Raw genomic sequence first — 6000 nt, 5'->3', positions numbered from 1 at the left:
TAAAGCACATGGCCAAGTATGCCTAAATCAACTTAAAAAAAATAAATAAATAATGAAGACCGTGTGTGAACCGGAAATTACCACATAGCAGCACATATACACATTTCTCCGGAATAGATCAAGAAACCTATGTCTAGCAAATCTTGCATTAATGAATAACCATCTGAAACTTCTGTGTCTTTGTTTAAAATCATTATTCATCTGGCAGCAGAGTGGAACATTAGCCGCAGGGTAAAATTTTTGTTTGGTTGCAGCAGGAGTACTGTTAAAGAGATCTTTATCTTAAACAGAGGTCTCTTTGCTGTTGTTATTGTCATTATTATTATTATTATCTTTCAATTTCATACCAAGATTTTTTTTTTTAATCAAACTGCTAAAATGGATTAGTATCTGTTTTAAATAAGGGGTTAATGAGAAGTAGTTTTGGATAATAAATAAAAATAAAAGCAGTTCTTTACAATGTGCATGATTAATGACTTATCCACTGTGAAAAACAGATGGTCACACATACTCAACATACTTAATAAAGACCAAGTGCTTTAGTCATCAGGGTTACCTAATTTTTATACAGGACCTAAAATTCCTCACAGTTCCTCACAGTGTGCCAAATTCACGTTTATTTTGTGTTTCTACACAAGCATTAGCCACTTTATAGAAACGTTCTAAACATTACAATACATTGGGCTTCATTTATGACGCTGGATGTGGACAAATTTATTTGTAAATCGTTCGCAGGACTTTTTCACCCATACAAAAAAAAACTGTGGTGTTCAGGAAAATCTAGTTAGTTGGAAAAATCTTTTCTATACCCTCCTGAAAATTTTATGCACATGGGAGACACACTAATGTGAACCTCGACTGATAGATTTCAAATCATATAACTGCTGAAAAATTACTACAATTATTTACGTGTATTAAACGATCAAGTTTACTTATTTATTTCAATAGCAGACAGCCTTAATTAACTTTTTTTTTTAAAAACCCTGGTCCTTTCATATTAATGACCTGAAAGAAAGCATTGCAAAACAAGTCCATAATTAAGAACTGATGCTCAATTAGAACAAAAGAAATTGCACCCTATAAAAGGAGGATGAGTTAGTGTGTGTGTGTGTGTGTGTGTGTGTGTGTGTGTGTATGGCAGTTGATGCACTGCAACGGCTGAGCTGCATTACTGGAAGAATTGGCACAAGCTGCACTCACTGCTTAGTCATAATTATGTCGTTTTTCACCTCTCTTTAAGTTTAGCCTTTTATGAAGTTTAGTGGTTGTGACTAAATGTGATGCCGTGAATGTGGTAATTTGTGGCTGATTAGCATTTATCAACATATGCACGCAGAAAGCATCAAAAAGAAAATTTTTGCATTAAACTTTTGTAAATCTGGCAAGAAATGTTAGTTTTTAGGTTTGGCCTACAATAAACCTACATTTACACACAACTTAAATAAAAGATTTATAAATGAGGCCCATTGTGTTACTATGCTCACTGGATGAATGACTGTATATTACTGTTTGTAATCAACACCGAAAAAATAAAGTAGGTTAAAGCGGGTCAAATGTATTCAAATGATTAACAGTAGGTTTCATATTAACAAATGGACACTATTACCAAAATATCACTACTAAAAGCAACAAATTGTTAACATGCATGCTAAGCAAAAAGTAACAGATTTGGGCATTGGTATTTAGAGATATCAAGAACTAAGTAGTGCATTGAGCTTTGACTCTATGAATGAAAAACAACAAGAAAAGATTTAGATAGTCCAATGTAGACACTCTTCAGACAGTATCCATAGTCTATGAACTCATCCATAGTCTTATCCCAATTCCAAATTCAGTTCATGTGGACTCTATTGATATATTCTATGAAATGTTATTGTAAATTGACGGCCTAAAGTGGACTATCATACCAAATTGTTACCAAAAATTAAAAAATAAATAATCCCCTTTCTCATCATTGTGTGTCAGCAGTATTCCTAAAACATGCTTACAGTAAAATAACAGTATTCCATACTGTGCAACCATGCTATTTAGGCTTACAATTCTTCTCGATGAAGTAAACTTGTATGCTGATTTTAATGCTTTTTTTTTTGCAAAGAATTGCAAAGAATAATGAGGTGTACAGAATATTGAAATCTAAGGAATAATGAGAAAGAATACAGGGGAGTATGGAATACAGAGATGCAAGTAATACTGAGGTGTATGGAAAACCAAGGAGTACAAAATACTGAGGTGCGAGTAATACTGAGGAGTACAGAATAATGAGGGGTAAAGAATACACAAGTGTACAGAATACTGAGATGTAAGGAATACTGAGGTTTAAGGAATACTGAGCTGTAAGGAATACTAATGTTTAAGGAATACTGAGGGGTAAAGAATCATGAGGGGTAAGGAATACTGATGTTTAAGGAATACTAAGGTGTAAAGAATACTGAGGTGTATGGAATACTGAGGTGTATGGAATATTGAGGTGTATGGAATATTGAGGTGTATGGAATATTGTCGGGTAAGGAATACTAATGTTTAAGGAATACTGATGTGTAAAGAATACGGAGGTGTATGGAATACTGAGGTGTACAAATTACTGCGCTCCTTCATTAGTTCAGCTTGCTAATTACACGATTAAGTGTAATTACTGTGAACTTTCAGTTATGCCGAGTCCATTTTTTAAAACCAATTTAACAACACATCTGTGAGAAATGTTAATATTCCAGACAGTTTTGTCTGGCTTCCACAGTTTTATGCCTTTACATTGTTTATGCTACCTAAATATTTTTAATTAATTACTCAGCTAGCTTCTGGCAACTGCCTATATTTCCCAGCTGTTTAAGAACAATATGTTCTCTAGACTTGAACAGTAGGTTTGAGAAATGGTTTCATTTAAACACAGGAGCAACTCTATCACACACATTTAGTTTCACTTTAGCATTTAGTTTCAGCCTCTGAAGGTGACCTGATTACCAGTCCTAGGTGACCTGATTACCAGAATAAAAATGTCAGTGTCTTCAAGACAAAATTAACAGTGGGAAAAAAGGGTCCAGTGGCCCACTTTAAAGCCAAAGTGAATGACCATTTTTGTCCACACAATAAGGCTTTAACAGTGAAATAAAATGCCAAAATTAAATGCCATAAATCTAGTGCAAGTCTCCTAAAACGCACTGCGCAATCAAAAACTCTGCAATCCTATTAGGATATCCAAGAAACACAGACTCCTTATTCATGCAACGTCAGTCAGAGGATAATGGCAGGATCTTGTGCCATCCCAGATTGACAGACCTATCCTTCTGTAAGCCTCCATGTCCCGCCTTCACACACGAGCAGATACACGATCGGTGATTATCATCATTAGTCCAATCATCATTAGCTGTGAAATTACAGCGATTAGGATGTCGATCCAGATGGATTTAGCCAGAGGCCAGGGGAATCTCTATTCACAGAATGATAAGTCATGAATTGAAGCTGCACATACTGTATATGTATCAAACCAGAACCAAAAGTCTGAGTCCACTACAATTAACTGTTCTTATTCTAGTAGTTATTTAAAAAGAAACGATCAATCAATATGTAAAGTATAACCAGAACAGCCAGAACTACTGTTAGAGCCGTGCTGTTATGTTTCCCACTCTTGTTGAGTGTGAAACACTGTCACCATGGTCTGCACTTGCACTTTGACTTTGTTTATGGATTTAGTTCCAATTATTTACTGGCCTCCACCTGCCCCTATGGACAAGCTTCCACTGTCTACACCTTCTGATTCAAGAATACAACAGTGCTGTGGTATAATTTGGTAGTTGTTATTGATGGGTTTGTCTCACTTGTAAATAATGTTTTTGATATACAAGCTTGTGATAACGGACATTATAACCCACATTTTCTATACCACTTGTCCTACACAGGACTGCAGAGAACCTGGAACCTATCCCAGGGGACTCGGGGCACAGGGTGTCAACCCATCACATGGCACTATCGTACACACACTATAGACAATTGGGAAATGCCAATCAACCTACGACACATATGTTTGGACTCTGGAAGGAAACCGGAGTACCCGGAGGAAACCTCCGAAGCACGGGGAGAACATGCAAACTCCGTGCACACAGGATGGAGGTGGGAATCAAACCCCCAACCCTGGGGGTGTGAGGCAAATGTGCCCCCTTCATGCTACAACATTATATACAATGTATCCTCTGTCTATAATGCCTCACAGTGTTCAGCCTGTTTTAATTTTACAAAAACAACTGCATCAGACATCAGATTTGTGAAATGGAGAGGAACACCAGCCCTATAACCGTCACTGCTCTGTGCAGCTGCATCCAAAAATAGATTCTGGAAATGTTTTTAGACTGGCAAATTGAAGCAAAATGCATTTCTGGTCTGTAAAGGAAATGTTGCTACCATTATGGTGTCGCACTGAATCTGAGTTACTGGATTTCTCCACCCACTCTGATGATTAGAGCCTTTGAATAATTCTCCATCATGTCGTATGATGTTTTCAAGGCTATTAATAAAGTAGGTAATGTCTATCGTTTTCCATCTCTTAAGTACTGAAGTAAAAACATATGGTATGCAGGTCCAATATTTCACAATGCATTCACCATGAACCAGATGAAGCCTTGGCTGTTCACTGTGTTCCCTCTACATAGCAACTAGGGCTGCTCAATATACTGTTTATTACTGATTATACCACAGAGATGCAGAGTTTTTTTTTTCTATTCTGATTCGTCACAGTAGTTCTGGCTCCAATGCAAATCACAGGTTTATATTAAAATTCTTGTTCTAAAACTACTACTACTACTATTAATAATAATCACTAACAATATGTGAACCTTTCTGCACAGAAATGTTTATTTAGCATTTTTGGAAGGAGTCACTAGTCTCAGCGCTTTGTTGGAGATAAATATATTCCTTTGAGTTTTTCAACAGAAAAGCCTTCAGAATAGAAGAATTAGCTGTTTTCCCAGTAACATGACAGGATATATATTTTTTGTCTCATTAACTTCAAGGGAGAGAAAATAAAAAGAATTGGCGAAGGAACAATTGTTTACAGCTGATACAAGCAATGGCAGGAAACAGGTGGTTGACAGATTTTCAACATAATCAAATACAACTATAAATGGATAAAAAGTATGATGCATCTTTATTTAATATAAAATTGTTAACTTTAACAAACTGCTGTGATACAAGAACAATAAAGCGCATGCAATTATTGGAAATAATCAACAGTTACTCCGCTTCATGTTAGGCCGGTTATTTTAAATCACAGCATGCACCATTATTTTATTCCTTACTTGTTGCAATACTAACCTTACAATTGCAATAGCAATAGATCATGATACAATGCAGCTGAACTCTTAGCCAATCCCTAACTTTTATGATGTACTGTGCTCATCCTGACCAATCTAACATCACTGGATATTGAGACACTCCACCAACACAAAATATCTCAGTCTAAATACTGAAAGCTAACCTTCTATCATAAACATCAAGGCTTCACTATATATATATATATATATATATATATATATATATATATATATATATATATATATATATAGACACACACACACATACACAATACGTACCAACATAATCAATCATGTGTCTTGTTTATATCATTCGTCTTTATAACCAAAACGTAAAGTTTGTTTTGTCCTGTCATAGATTTGTAAGACTGTGTATGTGTATGATCTCTATAAAGTCTCTATAGTGTCTCCGATTCACCCTCCGATTCGGCCAACTCTCAACATTGTAATGTTCATATTTCTGCCAGAACATGAGTAGAAGGAGTATAAAAAACAAATCCAAACTTCACCACAATGATTTCTACACTGCTGTATTTTCATTTCATTGTTGTCAGACCCAATACTAACCAGGATGTGACAATAAGGTCTATATTCAAATCAGATCATAGATCATAGCATGTGTGTTGGAGTTGATATAAAGAAATAAGAACAGCTCTGAGTGTGCGTGACTTGAAGTCCACAGATGGGAACGTGGCCATGT

The 6000-nt window shown here is 35.8% G+C and overlaps 1 protein-coding gene across 2 annotated transcripts in view; it reads right to left on the bottom strand.

Annotated features, from left to right (window-relative positions):
• Positions 1-6000, bottom strand: part of LOC124628061 (rho guanine nucleotide exchange factor 17) — a 138633-nt gene that overhangs the window by 111771 nt on the left and 20862 nt on the right. The gene's annotated exons all lie outside the window — the stretch shown is intronic.

Source organism: Ictalurus punctatus, chromosome 4 (assembly GCF_001660625.3).
Source record: "Ictalurus punctatus breed USDA103 chromosome 4, Coco_2.0, whole genome shotgun sequence".
In the NCBI taxonomy this organism is placed as follows: Eukaryota; Metazoa; Chordata; class Actinopteri; order Siluriformes; family Ictaluridae; genus Ictalurus; species Ictalurus punctatus.
The sequence above is the reverse complement of the archived record's forward strand: the minus strand, read 5'-3'. Positions and strand labels throughout refer to the sequence as shown.